The following is a 17,976-nucleotide window of genomic DNA, read 5'->3' on the forward strand; positions in this document are numbered from 1 at the left end:
ATTCAAAAAGCAATACGGCGAGCTCTATAAAAAACCACAAAAAAAAATTGAGAATTTTGAATATTTGGGTAGGATTAACTTCAAATCAATTATTTGTTCTATAAAAATATTTATATTTCCCCATTTTTTACTTCTTAAAAACAGAATTTTATTGGTTGATCCATGACTAAAATTCAAAATCATGTGCAAAAGATTTAATTGACTTCTGCAACTATTATTTACCAAAAATTAAGTTATAAGCATATGACCTGTCCTATTATAAGAGTTTTTGTGTGCAAAATACAAATTTGCTTTAATTGTCAAGGGATTATCAAAATCAATTAAAAGCTTTAATTGAAAATCAATAGTCCCTAATATTAAAAAAAAATAATGTGGGAATTACTTTTAACCCTAAAATGTCAACAAAACGCTAATAAAAAAACCCTGATGATGAATACTGTAATAGTATAAGAACTTTTCCAGCACAGTTTTTTAGTATGCAAGTGTATGTTATGTACAGGTTGCAATGTCTTTACAAGTTGCAGATTTTATAAGCAAATTGTAAAAGTTGTAATTTATTTTTCTTAAAATTCATTATTTAATAATAAAATTGGTCATTCTCCTAACCAATTATTATTTTATAAATTCATTTCATTTAGAAATATCAAAATGACATAGTTATTGTTTTTTAGTAGTAAAATAACTGTGGGTATTTGAACTCTATCATGTTTCACATAATACTTATATTTTAATAATTTGTATTAAAAAAGCCAAAAACTACACCACTTATATATAGATCATTCATAGAATATTCAATAATTGAATGATCCTTATCCCAAGTAATGTAAACTCTTCATTTAAAATTATTAATCTCATTTCTTGTTTCCAACTTGTACAATTTACTTATACAAGTTGTAATTTGTACAAAATCGCAACTTGTACTCAATATATACCTAAAATAACAAGATCTTTTACATAATAAGAGATCTTTATTTCCGCAAGTATTAAAATTCCATAGACTCTAGTTGTCATATCTAGAAGGCGGTGGGCTGGAGGGGTTGTAGCCCCCTCCAGCCCCAAAAAATATGAAATTTTTGCTTTTAATAGAAAATTTAATCATTTATTTTTTTTAAATTAAATATTTATTTGAAATTTCATTTAATTTTTTCCTTTTTTCCCCAAAATATTTAATTTTTCAAAAAAAAATTCTGAAATATTTAATTTTCTAGAATAAAATTATTTTGGAATTATTTTTTCAAAAACATTATATTTGAAACATATTTTCTTAAATTTTTTTAGAAAAAATTAAATGTTTTGTGAACAGCTGTGGACTTTTAAAAAATTTGATTTTTTTCCTTTAAAATCTTTTTCCTAAATTTTATTTATTCATTTTTTTTTTTGAAAAAGAATATAAAAATGAAGAGAGTGACTAGTCAAATTATTTGGCGCTCTGATTTTTTATTCTTCAAATAATTATAATGAAGTTTTGATTTGAATTTATGTATGCGTAAGACTTTACACATATTGTGTGTATATTTAGTGAGATACGTATCGTACAGTGTGGAATAGTTTTGAGAAAAAAGTGAGTCTGCAATTGTCGCATATCATCCTTAAATTTTTATTGACAAGGATCAAGTGGTAAGAGGTTGCATATATCTGTTTATCACTTCATATAAGAAAAGTTCCGAGAAATTTACGTTTTTATGATGAACGAATCATCTAGTGGCAACATATCTATTTAAATGCATAGAAAAAAGATTTGGCTTCAAAAGCAATTAGAAGGAAGAAACTATATGGAAAAGCAGGGATATCTGCCAGAAGCTATAACTTAAGGACAAATTGTTCTAATCCCCAAAAAGGAGATGGTTTAAGACTTGACAATGGGAGGCAAATCACTGTACTAAACGAAATATACAGAATACTTTAAAACTTATATTACGTCAGATTGAATCTATTTTAAATAAAAAAAGTAGGACCAGAGCCAAAAGGGTTTTTAAAAGGGGAAAAAATGTAAATTTCCCGCAATATTCAGACAGCAATTGAAGCAGTGGATAGGAACAAGAGTTTTTGAGCTATTATTGCGATAGAACGATCGATTTTTGAGAAGCACTCGATTCCCTTTCGCATTTTCACATTTTGAGATCGTTGAAAAAACAACTACCAAGTCGTATTTTTAACCCAATCAGGCTACTGGTTCATCGGCAGTAACTGTTGGAAGTAAAGGGAGCAGACCGATTTACTGAAGTAAAAGTTGTCGGCAGGGTTGTCCTTCGACCCCCTGCTCTTTGTAACTGCAAATAGAAGAGCGAAGAACCGCTATGACAAAAAAAAATCTTGGATTCGGTGTCAGTTTTGGAAATATTAAGCATCTTACATATCTTTATGGTGATGAAATGACCGTGATCATGGAAGCAAACTCAGAAGCTCAATTGCAAAGAAGTATAGAAATTGACTTATCTAATTTTACAGTGTTCAAAAAAGGATGGATTGAAAATCAATAGATCAAAGACTGCCATTCTCCCAATTGGGTTATAGCATCCAGGAAAAGAATGATGAATATTTCTGCATTCAATGAAGCTAACAGAGAGATGTAAGAGCACCCACAAAAGACCCGTCCCAACTCCCGTAAAGCCTTCTCCTAAATACAAGTAATATAGTTTTGAATCAAGTCAAAAATGAATAATAAATCAAAGGTTTACTTTCATAACATTGGACAACGAAAATGATCGGAAAATACACATCCTTTTTGTGAAGATCCTACTTCTAGAGGATCCATCGATCGAAGTGTTGGAATGACATCCCACTCAATATGTTTCGTAGATTCAACCCTCCACATAAGCTTACGGAGTTGAGACGAAGTCCGATAAGAGCCTCAGTTGTTCCTTCGAGAGTTATCCCATTTGATTTTGAACGCCACTCTGGTGGGTGATGAGTGCCGACGTTTAATAATGACGTAATTTCTTCCGTAATATTTACTATATGAAAATGTCGCTAGAATGAACGTTTCTCAATGGAAGTTTGTCCAAATGAATACTTGCTCAAATGAATGTTGCTAAGATTACCCTCGCTGAAATAAATGTTGCTCAAATGAATGCACGCCCTAAAGAACATATGGGATTCTTCTCACTTTCGCATGTTCAAGTATATATGTAATACTTAAACGTAAGCAACGGATCTATAAAAAATATTTGTTCTTTACGGATAGATTGTCATTATTTAATCGTCTGTTGAGTGATTCGAAATGTATTTTTAGAATCCTTTAAGGTTTCAAAAAAATAAACATTGATAAGATTAATGTTTATTTCGTGTCTATTCATTTGGGTGCATCTTTTTAGCTGCCCTCCTTCCAAGGCAGATAATTTCAGATTGTTTATTGTAGGAGCAGTATCATTTCAGTGCCCTTTAAATATATGTACTCCTCAAATGCTGGTAATTCTGTTCATAGCTAGATTTCATAATATACATTTAAGTTTGACAGCCTTAAAACACTCATTCCAATCTTGTTTGTTTATTTTTCTTTTGAGCATAGTAATACAACGGAAATTAAAATAAATTTGAACGAATCATATTGAAGTTATTCTATAGTTGTGACTAAATATGGAATATTTTGCCTAAATTTTGGTAAGTTTAGGTTATCAATATTGTAATAATGTATTCAGTTAATTATTAAAGTCAACTGAAATAAGGGAAATTTTGATCATGCTGGAAAAAGTCTTGTGGAAAAGAATGACTTTTAAAAAATAAAAAAAACTGCGCCAAATAGAGCCTTCCTGAAAATAATCACTCGAAAATTTGTGAGAAACATCACGACGTTACCTTACTAAATGTATACTTTATTTTGCTGTCAGTTGTCGATGTTTGAGCTTCTTTTCCCTCAGTAATTAATTAAATTGTAAATAATGGGTGGCCCATGGAGAGGTTGCATTTTGAACTACCACTTTTTTGACATTGGACAGCTGTAGTAACATTTTCATTGTGTCTAATATTTTGTAAAAGGTCCCCGGTTTACGAAATGGTTAAGTTTACGCTCGAAAAAAAATAGAAAATACTGAAGACTTACTTCCAAAATGGAAACTGCAAGAAAATTACGTCGGTCGAAATAAAGGGCTTTCCAGGCAGTTTGTGGATAAATTTGTGAAGCGTGTGTGCGAAACTGGTTCGTTAATGGATAAAACAACACGTTCCCGTGTTCGTCCAGTGCGCTCAATTGAAAATATTGCTGATTTTGCCGAAAGTGAAAAAACGAGCAAGGAGCTACCGTTACGGTCAATGGTGAGCGCTATCGGGGCATCGGAAAAAGTTTTGTGGGCCACTCTTTAGTTATTTTGAAACTGTGAAGGACTCCCAACAATTATTGATTAATAATTACATAGTTGCTAAGAATTGGTTGGCTACTAACTAATATTGGGACCTTTTGCTTGTTGGGAAATCAATTAATTTAATTTAGTACATATTATGTATGTAAATTTATACCAGCTATAATGAAAAAAAAAATTACACACTTCTAGTAAGGATTGTTGGGAAGTTTAGATGATTTTTTTTCTAGAAAATTCCGTTATATTAATTGAATAATAGACCTATTAACAGATATTTTGTTGAAAAAAAACTAGTCAATCAAATATAATGAGAAGCTTTTGATTTCATCACCCAAATATTGATACTCTGAAGGCTACCGTCAATTAAAAATGGTATATATGCCCGAATCCTATATCAAATTTGTCAGCAAGGACTTCAGGAAGAGATTGGAGACTGCACTTGCATCTAATTGAGGCTATATTCGGGAAATAATATTCCTGTTTGATCTGACTTTAAAGTATATTTTTATAAAAAATGACCAATTTTAATTTATTTTTTTCCAACGGCTGATTTGTTTTTGATAAATATGTGTAAATTTCTTCGTTACACCTGGTGCAAGTGTTTTCCTCAAAGTAGAAGCAATGACCTATTTTTATCAATTTATGAAAATTGTATTACCAAATTCAAACTTCTGTGGATGATCATTATACCTATATCGATTAAGGCTAACTTTTTTGATATATTACAGGATTTGTTTTTTTTTCAAATAAAGAAATATGTCTTAAACCTGTCATTTCTTTAATGGAATATCTCAAATACATCTTATTAAAAGAATCAAAACATAGATATATAACAATTTTTTTATATATTATAAAATTAAATATATTTGATGAAAAAATATATACATTTACTTATTTTCTTATCTTATATTCAATGAACGTATGTGCAAGATACTATACTCTAAATATTTTATGTAGGCCACCATGTTTGTTTTTTCTTTGCAGAATAAGGAAAGTCAAATTGGTTTTTTTTTAGTAGGAGTCTAGCAAAATAATTTTAATAAATATACAGGTTGTTTCGTAATTACTCTCCTATAAAAAAATACTCTCAGATAAGGGTTCGCATTGGAACATGGATAAATACTTTTTGTTAGTTTTAACATTGCCAATTGAAATTGAACATATATAATTATAAATGTATGCCCTTATTCTGCACAATGTACTGGCTAACCTAGTAAATTTTTTAGTAATATTTATTGAATGACGTTTTTTATAGAAAGTAATGTTTCAAAATTATATTCATGTTACATGCAATGAAGTTTTTTTAAAAAGTAATATTTCTTTGTTTTTGGAAAACAAAGATATTAATTCTATTTTTTGAACCACATTATTTTTTATTAGTCATTACATAAATCATACAAAAATCCAATTTTAATCAACTCTACAGTGGCTTCAGCTCTAAGCAGAAATTTTTCTGGAATTTCTAGTCATGCAGCTTTCACGATTGCCGTCAAGGAGCCTTTAATGAGCCTGGAAGTTGCATTGGCCTTCCTTCGAACATACTCTACATTCAAAAATTCAAAAAGTTTAAGATCATGTGGAGAAGGAGGCTAATATAGTCTTTCTAGAGCACAGACCATACTGCTCACTACAAGACAAACATGAATATTATTTACTCAATATAGCCCCCATTGGATGCATCTAATCTCTTCCTGAAGTTATGAAAGAAAGCCTTGATACAGGCATACAATATAATACACCACTCTGAAAATGCAGCCAAAAGGCATATTCGAGAGTGTTGAGCTCTATTTTAACCCCCCCCTGGACCACCCTGTGCAGATTTAAAATTTCATTAATTCACTATGCAGTATGCAAAAAATAAGATAGTTCTATTTATCCATATAATGAATGAATGATACAAATTAATATATATATATATTCTTTTTGTAATCATGCAGAACAATACCCATTGGTAGAAGAATCCATGCATATGTACAAATGATTAATGAGTCAATGAGTTATGAAGCTTATAAAAACAATTGAAGATATTTTGCTTCATTTTAATACTAGCAGTTGTACCCGGCACTGCTCGGAGTTATTAGACGTCGACAAACATACAAACTAGTTTTTAATATACTAGCACCGAGTGGTCCATTAAAATCTGAAAACTGAATTTTAAACTTCAACAAGATATAATATATTAATTAACAATAGAATTTCAATAAAATGAACACAATAAATAGATGAGTGTCTGAACTCATGTAATCATTAAAGTAGCAAACCTTATTGGCAATGACGGCTTCTAGGTGGCGACAGAAGGCCTAATCCTATAGTTTTCTTAGTTTTATGTTCAGTCTCAGAGGTGACATGTTTGGCTTGTGTTTGGGATATTTCTTATCGGGATTTTTGTTAGGACGTGAAGGTCTGCTGCATCTAAAGCTATCTAAACGTAGATACGATGTCTTCTACCTCCCCTTCGCTCTAAGCATTTGTTGACATTTCAATTTCTCCAAGTTTCTTCACTATATTTAGAACTTTCTGAAATTGAGATTGATGAGGGAAGTGTCATTGTATTTGTTTTCTTCGTATTTTCTCCGGCATTGTACTCAACAGTTGACGTATGATACTCAGATTAAGACCTATATTTGTGTATACATTCAAAAATGATAGTGTCTTCCACACTGCTTCGCTCTTCGTAAGAAATAAAGTGGTTTGGTCTCTAAAGCTATTGATAAGTAGCTTGGGAGGTTAATGTAGTTTCCTATCACTTTAACATTTACATGTGGATTTTGCCCATCTATTCTATTAAGGGCTTTCTCGGACCATTCCAATATACCTCTATTGTTATTTCCTTAAAATTCTCATAGGATCTTTTCTTTGCTTTTACAATCGACTCTACTCTCCTGAAGAAGCCTATACTATGACGTACAGTATTTGTCGAATTAACTCCTTTGATTTATTGTACTCTTACATCAAAAGGTAGAGGAACATTCAAGTCTTTCATGAGTTGTCTTGATTCCACATTAACATCAAACTCATCTTCTTCTCTGTTAAGAAAAATAACAACACAAGACAATTTAACTTTAGACAGGACCTCTTCCTTCAAAAAAAATTATCAATGACGAAAAAAGAGGTATGCTTGGGAGGAGTAAGCATATTAAGTATAGATCATCGGGTAATATCCCTAAAGCATGGTCCATAAGGTTGCTATCTTTCCAAAAGACATATCTTTTGAACTCATAAGAGCACCATCTACCATCTACAAAGAGGGGTATCATGAACTACCCCGTCTCATTAATCAACTCATCACTCTCTGAAGTTTTTCTTCCTTTAAGAGTAAATTGATTAATTTCTTTATTTACTCCCACTCAAGTGACTTCATTATAAGCAGATCTACTGTTGCGTTTCTTTATATTATCTTCTTCTCCCTTCTTTGGCCCTTCCTTTAAGGTTACGCTAAAGTATTAAAAGAAAGTAGCGCTTCAAAGACTTTTTCGTCATGATTTTTTAATATTTGAGTGGAAACAACATGTATTTTTCCCACTAGGGTGCGTTCATGAAGCAACATCTGAATAGTTAAATAATAAATAAATATTAAATCCTAATCTTTCAAATCTAAAAGTAATTGCTAATTGATTAATAGTAATGCAAATAAGTCATTTCTAAGACTGGGACTATATAATTAAGGGATTACGACTTCTTTTTCACTCACACAACTTATAGTCACTAGTAGCTACGGCTTGGAATTATAGCGACTATTAGTTGTTCATTACTCAGGAGAAGGAGAACTGAAGAATTCCCGGGATCCCAAAGACAGTGTGTCCAGAGGGATTTCAATCAATAGATCTTCCTAACAAGCATTCACATACATTTCTCTGTATCTCTACTTTTAGTCCTTGTAGATCTTAATGAAGTTGGAAGTTAGAAATCAGTCAGGACTTTCCGGACACCCGGTATATGATATAGGGATCCACATTCGTCCAATAGTTCCAGGCGAGTCAAACGCCTTCATCTCCTTTCTACAACGTCAGGTTCCGTTCAAGGGATATTCCTTCCTTCCTCACTCCCCGGATGGAATATTATCTCCTTGTAGAGAAGGATCCTTGAGAGGACAGATGCCCTTCACATCTGCGGGCTGTGTCACTTCTCACCTATTGACTCATCTTCAAGAATACATCATTTCCTACAGATCTCCAACCGGCTTATCCTTGACTTCACAAGAAACAGGAAGCTCTATAAAAAAACACTTAATTAAAAGTCTCTGTGTGGCTCAGAAACAGAAAGAGTTACTCACTATTTCCCTCCGTCCTCCACTCCTTCATTGAAATCCGTGCGTCCATTCCTACTTAAGTCAACATTGCTTCATCTCTAAGAAACCTATTTCAATCTTCAGAGTCATTCACTGCCCTGATCTATATCACGCAAAAGTAACTTATCTTTATTATATTTACATTAATTCCAATTTATTAGGCGGAGGCCGTGATGTACGGTCAACATGGTCAATTATAGAAGCTGGACTCTTTTCTCACTCAAAAAAAAAAGTGGAAAATCATGCTAGAACTTTAAAGGTAATATGCCTCTTTATTCTCTAAAGTTTGGACTGTAGAGCATATTATATTCGGCTATTACATATAAATAGATATTGTATCTTGTATGAAATCATCCTAAACATTTATTAAAAATGAAAGACTTTCACATAGAAAAAAAATGCTCTTTTATTTCAAAGATTTGGGAGTTCTGAGTCCCCCCTCCTCCAAGTCTATCAATACAATCTACGAAAAAGACTGTCGGATTTCACTTTAACCCATTTGGTGAATGAAATTGAAGGACTATTCTATGTTAATTCTTTAGCCTTGTCATCATCAATTATATAATTCAATCCATATGTATTATTATTAGTAAATTGTATTGACTTTCACTCCTTGGCGAATTGAATCTATGAAAAGATCGTATTACTTTGTCAATCTTAGCATTAAAGAACAACTCATTGTGTTTATTGAATTAGTTGTATTCAAGACAATTCATTTTTTTTTCCTTGAAGATAGAACATAACTTACATGTTTTATCTCTTTTAAGTATTAATGACAGTCATTTATTTTTAACTTCAACTTCTTGCATATTAAAAGTAAATAGAATTTAATGTAAAGTTGATTATATTGTTAGTGAGCTGAACATTTCCATTGGAACACATATCACATGGTTTTCAGAATTTAAGGCTGACAAGTCGAATTCTACTTCGCTGGATTGACGATTTTTACTATCCGGTGGTAAGAGAACGTTTATCGTTGGAATTACATCACATCTTAATTTTTTTTTCCCGATGTATTTGGGAAAAACATTTTGCTTTCAAAATATTTTTCACAAATAGGTTGGAACTGGTTTCCAATTAGGGGATTATTTAAGGTTAAACAACCATTTTATTCTTCTAGTTAGTTCTCTTGCATTTTTTTGGAAAAGTAAATCTAAAGAACTGTATGTTTCCATGGTTTTTTTTTGTATTTGGATACAGTTCGGCTCATTACATGATATTACAATGCATCAATCACTCAACACGCGAGTGCATACATAGTGGAAGGTTTCGTTGATTTTATTGTTGAAATTGTTTCGTCCCTACTTTTCGAGGTACGTGTATTAATCATACAGCTGTTTCCAACTTCCAAGACATCATTATCCGTTACTTCGTCATCCGGTACATCCATGATAGTATGTTTTCTGCAATATTCATAGCTTTATATTTATATATATGTATTGAAAAAATCCATGGACAAAAATCGAAATTCGAAAGTAGGTGATCAATTTCTTGCAGAAAAAGACACGGCTTTAAAATCAAGTCATACTCATAACCATTGAAAATTTCGCTAGGGCAATACTCAGGGTGCTATTGCTGAAAAGCCAAAATTGTTGGAGTTTTGCATCGGATATATGAGATGATTTGTAAACAAACAAACAAGCAGCACTCTCAATTATAAAGCATGCCCACAAAACGCACAAAAAACACTTTTCACTTGGAAAAAGGCACTAGTTGATGTTGGAACCTATCGTTGAACTTCTTCAAATTAAATCACACATCACTGGTAGAGGTTTATAATATAGTAAGGATTGAAGGACCTGAATAACGTCTTTAATCATTGGAAGAAAAATAAGAATTAGTGATGACACATGCATATTGAGTCATAGTGAACTAATAGTTAAGTAAACCACGTTCATATCCTATTAAACTACATCAAATTAAAATGGTTTTAATAGAATGAGATCCTAAAAAGATCATAAATAAGTGCAAATTGTTCCCATTTTCAGTGAAATTCAATTTTTATGTTTATAAATATTTTATGTTATTCCAATTACTTTAAGAATTGCAAAGTATTTTTTTTTTCAGTTATTTAAAATAATATATTATATGAGTACATTAACCTATTAATAATAAAATATCGAAATATATTCCGTTTACATAAGGTGAAACAATGATTCAGTGGTTGGATTGTAAAAGGTTGATGATGTGTTGGTTTGATCCAAATTATTTATGAGAACCATGATGCTTTATAACTAGGAATATTTAAAATAATATGGATACGAAATCAATTAAATGTGACTGGTCCTCTAAACATCTGTGTTTTGGTTAAGTCAAGTTTTTGGAAATGGGTGGGAGCTAAACTCCTCCGGTCCACACGTATATAGTTTTGGAACGGACCAATATGCAATTTATTTATAAAGACTTTCTATATTATAATCTTAAACTGTAAACTAACAAATATGACTTGTTGATGTTAATTTTTTTATGGGGGGGGGGTTGTCAATCCTGGAAAATAAGTAAAAAAAGTACGTAGTTACTTTATATACTGATGAGATTGCCATTTGAAAATTAAAAAAAAAAGTTATTTGAAAAAAAAAAAGTTACACACGTTTAAGGGCATATTTTTTGTACAAATCTAGCTTCATTTTTACTCATTATATATTGCTATTTATTATAAATATGATAACTATCATTAGTCAATACAATACAAAAGAAGAGACCGGGAAGAGTTCAAATACTTTTTGATTTGGCTAATTTACTCCGATTTATTTTGACACAAACCATAAACGAAGACCACGTCAACAATTTTTTTCTAAATATGATTGATTGCACAAAAAAAAAATTAGGCTAGGGCGTCGAGTATACTTGAATATAAATCACTATACAGCCTCCATGAATTTACTTTTTAGCTAAATTAGCAAGGTGAATTTTGTGCAGGGAAGTATGTATGCAACTTTGCATACATACAGAAGAAAGATAAGAAAAAATGATAAATTCATTTCAACTGTGGTATCATTACAAGCGACATCTCGCATAGGAAGGGGATGCTAATACGACAAGCAAACTCTACAACCTAATAGGCGTGGGTGGCAACTTAGTTTCATAGCTTTGAGTCAAGGCTAGTTTTTGAGATAAATATAGTTTTTTGCTTTCTGCTGTTTGCATGAATTTTCACAGGATGACTCTTTCATGAAGATTTCAAGCAGCTTACTATATGTTATGTTTTATGTTTATATAACAAATACTATTATTACATAGGATTTTGATTGCAATTTATATCATCAAGAGGTTTTGTTCTTTTCATTTCATACTCTGGCATTGATATGAATATCAGTTCAATGTATATAATAATTAAGTATATATAAACAATTGGCAACAACAAAAAAAACAAAAACACAGAAGGTTAGTTACTATATGCATTCTGAGAGTGGAAAAAAGGTTAAGTGTAGTTTAATCCTAAAGGACGTTTGGTAATGCCAACTATCTAATTTATCCACTAAATCAACTCAAGTCATAATATCAATATGTCGAATAAATAATAAATAACAAATATCAAAAGATCAGAGCTTTAAACATATTCTAAAGCTTTAATTTACATATTTTATTTATTGTAGATGTATATTTATATGCTTTCATAGAGAAGACATAACGGTGTAGATAAACTTTACTAATTTATGCATACATTTAATCTCAATTCCTTGATATAGGTATATGAATATTTTACAATAGCAATCCCCCTTCCCCTGTTACAATATTAGCCTTTACGTTTACTCCTCTTTTTGAGACTTTCGAAGTGTCATAGTGTGCTTTGATACATTCTGAATGAAATAGAACAACCATAACTAATATTATAGGAAATTTATTTACATGAAATAATTAGCAAACCCCATTTTTATTCTATAATTGATTAGACAGGTAAATAAAATTTTTCTGCCCTAATATTGAGATTGTGGGTTGTTACTTCCTTTACCCTAAGAAAAAGGAAAAATAATAACGACTTTGAAAGTCCAAAATTTCTGGTTTCGCACTTTTCAAAAATATATTTATTTGGATATTACATGATTTAGTAAAAAAAATTTATTTGAAAGATCTTAATATAGTAGGTACATGTCTCCAGGTTATATATTTTTTTTGGACTTCGAGAAAATGGCTAATTACTACAAAAAAATGACAAAAACTGTATCTATTTTTGAAAATCTAATAAATTCCTTATTTTTGATGAAAATGACAAAAATTATAATTTGTAGAACATACAAGTTCATAAAAAAAAACAGCACTCTAAAAAATTTTATAATTTGTAAGTTATTTAATATTTGTTGTTTGAAAAATATTTTGGTATATACTATCAAGACGTATTGATAGTATATAAAATGTGGCTCTCTGTAGACCTCAAAAACAAAAATAAAGACTTATTTTCATGTTGCTTGTGGTAAAAACAATCTGGAACACATCAACAAGATACAAGGCCAAACAATTGCTTCTTTTTTTTTCTAAATGAACAGTGGGCAAAATCCCTAATATAAAAAACCCTTCCCAAATTAAAAAAAAAACTACTGATTGACGAAAAAAAAGAAATTGCCAAATCTACTTGAATATTTTGTCATTCTTTTGTAGAGTTCTGTTGCAGTAATAGACGGGCAATGGAACTTTGGACTATCCGCTGGTAATTTATATTTGTAGCTATATAGTCTTAATTACAAAGGACTTACAGAAACACAGAGTAATACAATAATACATCTAAGTCACTGATCAGCATATGGGACCATTGGTCAACACACTTTTTTGAAAGAACATAACAATGAAAAGTTGCATAATAATGCAATCATCAATAATATGACGTCATTTTGATAAAACTCCCCTACTCACTTTTGGTTTGGGAGACTCTTTGATTAATAAGAATGCGTGGGGGAAACCCCCCTTATACACAGAAATGTTGCTATTAATGTATTATGCAATATCCGATAAGAAACAGCGAAAAAGGCCGAAAATTAGTTATTAACCAATTATCCAATTCTTGTAAACTATGGAATTATGATTTAATCATTGCTGGGAATTGCTTTAAGCTTAAAAGTAGTATTTATAATTCAACCAATAAACGATCAGAGCATAAACATCTACAGTTTACAACAAAAATACATTGTATTTTTTGTGTTCGTGCGGTAACACCATGATATACAGTAGTGTACACACGCAAAAAGGGAAACATTTGAAATTAACAAACCATTTGCGATAGATATACCCGCGTAAAAATGGGTAGTTCGTTTGAAATGATTAAATCGAAGGACATACTTTCCAAATATGACCAAATCATAGACAATTAAGACAGATAAAATGGATGCTAGTCTGCAAATTTCTTATTTCTTTCTGGGGAGGCTGTTGTCCGTTCCCCCCCCCCCTGATACAGCAGATCCACAATATTGGGTTTGTATTCTTTAAATTATTTAAGTAGGATTATTTTTTGTGATTTTCCTTATAATTTTGAAGAAATAAAAACCCTCGTTTCATCTTCTCATTCTTATTAATATTTTTAAAGATGCTATAAATCAGTGTAATTATTTGTGGCTTAACTGCAATATTAAATTACTTTTGTTGTTATGTTTTTTGTACAAATTATGCATATGTTATACCTTATACCTCCCCAAAAAAAAAAAAAAAAAAAATGAACGAGAGAGAAAAAAGTACGAAAATAATTGGCTGTTAGTAAACGTCGCTATTTTGTTCACTTATTAGAGACTAATCTTTATTCGATAGTAGGGATTTCTGTCTTTGGATACTAGGATCCCTTTTTTCCAGGATTTGTTGGGGATTTACTCCTACAAAAAATGTGTATATGGAAAATCTTTTATTTAATTATTTCCATGAAATAAAATTTTCCTTTATATAATTCATTAAATGAAAAGTTAAATACATATTGTTCAAGATATACATGAGATAAAGTTGTAACGTTTTATGCTAAAGTGATGTGTATCTACAAAATTTTTGCATATCAACGCACTTATAACTTATAATAGGGTATAAGTAAAGATGAAAATATATGATAATGGATGTGAGATTGTCTTTTTCTTTATTCTAGAAGAGAGAACATCTAGGATAGAGTAATTACTATTGCGTAAAAGAAAAAGAGTAACATTGAGGATTTGTTCTGGAGTTATAAGAGGATAAACATCGGAGTAATTCTACTCTATATATTCAAAACAGACAGAAATAGACCATTCTGCCTGAAAGTTAGTGCGTGTTCTTCCAAGAGATGTTACTAACTACCATGGGTTTCAAGGGCACCATGATGATTATTGTTTTTTTACATACCAAACATGCTTAGGACTTACAACTCTAAATATGTTTTTTTTTATTATTTTTTTTTACCTTTGATAAACATATGGAAAGATATCTTTCAGAACAAAAAGTATTTTTGCATTATTTATATTTATAGAGCTCCTGGGAATACAAAAGAGAGGCAAATAAAATCAAAACTTTTGATCTGACGCACAATGATTTATTTATGCATATAAAACAATTTCAATTCCACGGAAAGACTAAAAAAAACATTCATTTGAATACAATATGAGAAATAAGATTATGATGACTTTACAAGATGTTCTTTTTTTCATACCTGGTATTCAATCTAAAGTTTTTACTTTCTTTTTATTATTGGGGAAATTCTACAAATATAAAATGAGAAGAAATAGAAAAGTTTTTTGTTTTTTTTCATCTACAATATATGTATTATCAAGATTTTCAAGGAATCTACGATGATGGATTTATTTATTCATTTACATTTTTCCGCAAATAACTTTTGTTGTGCAAAAGATCATCAACCCAATTATTTATTCATTCATGATGGCATAATTTGTGAATTCGTTTATATATTTTGTTGAGAAAGATTAGTAATTTTAGATTGATTTTGATGAATAAGTACTTAATATATAAAATTATTGCAACATGGAAGTTTATCAATGCCATTGACCCCTTCCAACACGTTCCTTGGAAATAGATACATTCAACTACATCCATAATAATAAATGAGTTTTGTTTAACATTTTAAAATTTAATATTTTTGTCAATTAAAATTGTTTTGATTAAAATTTGTAATAAAAACAAGTGAGGAAGACCAATCTTTACTGAAGCTTGTATATAGACATTTTAGAAATGTTAAGTAAAATACATATTATTCAGCCCTCATTTTACTATCATTTATATTGGTATAAATAAAAGAAACTTATATGTAAGGATGTCATTTTTGTAAGGAATGTTTACAAATAAAAAACTGTTGTTGCGTGTGCTCTTAATTTTTTTTGTTCATTATTTAATATGTTAACTTCTCCCTCTGAAATAATCATTTTGCATATCTTTGGTGTATGTATTTTTTTTTAAATTCTATAATATAATTAGTTTATATGAATTTTCATATAACTATATTTCTTATATAATTATATATTTTCCTTACTCTAATGGTATTTTAAGTGTAGAACAGTCTTTTCTTTATGGGAATAGTTATTTTTCTTCTCTCCCCCTCACACACACACCCCTAAAAAAATCAACAGGCAGCTGATAGTAAAGAGTGTCTTGATTTAGTAATACCATATGTCTGACCCCTTCCTTCTCCCTGCAACATTTTTTACTAGTTGTGTACACATAATATATAAATGAATAAATAATTTTTTAAATGTAAGTATAAGTAAGCATTATAAAATTACATTTACTCCATCTAAACGAGGAATCTTCTTTGAAGTCCATAAAATGAAATATATTTCCTTTTCTAGGAACAACCGGGACACGAACCTATGCACATTGAGTTCAAGAGAATAATTTCTCCCAAGCGGGTTGTCATTGAGCTACGTTATATTTATAAAACCTTCACATGTTATTATAATTCCTTAATGAAAAGGCCTCAATTAAGTAAAATTCAAAAGATTTTGACTTTATTTTCTAATCAAATCATGAAGTACTTTTTAATGGGAATTTAGGTTAAGTTATTCATGCTAAGATTCATATAGTTGATAACTACATGATTAATGATGAACATTTAAAAACAACATAGTTGTGAGTTAAAATGTTTCATTTGTAATTTTCACCATTGGAAGCTCTTAACCGGGATACAAGAAAGACAGTCATCTTCTATGACAAGAGTTAAGATATCAGTAGGATACATACTATAAGGTTTATATCTATTTCGTCAGTGTTTTGATACTATTATATTGATGGACAGCGCTCTAGTAATTTATTGGAATTCTAAATATGTAGTTTTAAATTCTATACACATGGTCTACCCATAATACTGTAAAAAAATTAATTTCAAATCAAACTTATATAACTTTAGAGATAGCATTATAATTTTTTTTTGTGATAAATTATACAAAATCAAGAAATTTCTAAGTTTAATTAAGTCTGATACGCCCACTCAAAATGATCAAATTTTGGTAATAAAAAAAAGAATTGACTTCCCCCGTAAGGTCTATTAGAAACACATTCTAGAGTCAGTGATGGTAAGGTGTAAGATAAGCTGGTCCGATGAGGTGATCATTATCTTTGTGCCTCGGGGATCAAAACTAACAGCATTGAGCACTTGGGCACTATCTTGGAGAAAAACATCCACCCATGAGCCGATTCTCACTTCAGGTAAGAGACTTAGACCTTTCAACAAGATGGTTCTCACTCTTACATATCCAATATCATACAAAAGTGGAATAATATGGATTTTGAAATCTGGTCCTTTTAGGAAAGCCCATCTTTATTTGGATGTACTGAAACCCTCCCTAATTTTGGAATTGTCAAAATTCCCAAAGTGATACTGTGAGTTCTTGCCTAAAAGACTCAAAGCTGTAATTTCTACAAACTGCAACCATTTTTAATTTTTTTTTTTGTTATCTACATAGTGTTATGATATTCAGTTGTATTAATGCACAATTTTATTTTACTACTTATAGAAATAAAAAGTGATATGCAATTCTTGATTTTGCAGTATTTAAGGTCCAACCTATACAGAAGAAATTTTTCCCCATGAACGGAAATAATGGTTTCCTGATTTCTTTTACCTAAAAAACCAAGAAAAAGGATCTTTATAGAGAGCAACATTTTGTTATTCATATACTATCAATAAACATTTATAGCTTACTAAATATTTGTGCGTAAAAGCTTTTTTTAGTAGTAAGTCTTCAATTTTCAATAAATTCTAACTTTTACCCTTGAGATCAAAAGTGACAAATGTTTGAGACTTTCAAATAGAAAGTCCATTTTTGTCCTTTTTTTGTATTTATTAGGCATTTTCTCTTATTTAGAAAACAATACAGAAATAATACAAAAGAATTAAATCTCAAAATATGTACCTTTAAACATAATTTATTGTTTTTATCTTTAATTTACATATTACAGCGCAAAGAAAAAAAAAATCTTAAAGCATATAGACATTGTAAA

At 30.3% G+C, this 17,976-nt stretch overlaps 1 protein-coding gene and 1 long non-coding RNA gene across 2 annotated transcripts in view; one reads left to right on the top strand and one right to left on the bottom strand.

The window, feature by feature from the left end:
* LOC139905773 (uncharacterized) overlaps positions 1-11,005 on the top strand; it is a 37,984-nt gene extending 26,979 nt beyond the window's left edge. Inside the window, exon 3 of the long non-coding RNA XR_011780813.1 lies at positions 10,728-11,005. This is a non-coding gene — a long non-coding RNA (uncharacterized lncRNA). The remainder of the gene's footprint in view (positions 1-10,727) is intronic.
* LOC121119438 (uncharacterized) overlaps positions 1-17,976 on the bottom strand; it is a 221,082-nt gene that overhangs the window by 146,751 nt on the left and 56,355 nt on the right. The gene's annotated exons all lie outside the window — the stretch shown is intronic.

The sequence above is a fragment of the Lepeophtheirus salmonis genome, chromosome 6 (genome assembly GCF_016086655.4).
Source record: "Lepeophtheirus salmonis chromosome 6, UVic_Lsal_1.4, whole genome shotgun sequence".
Taxonomy (NCBI): domain Eukaryota; kingdom Metazoa; phylum Arthropoda; class Copepoda; order Siphonostomatoida; family Caligidae; genus Lepeophtheirus; species Lepeophtheirus salmonis.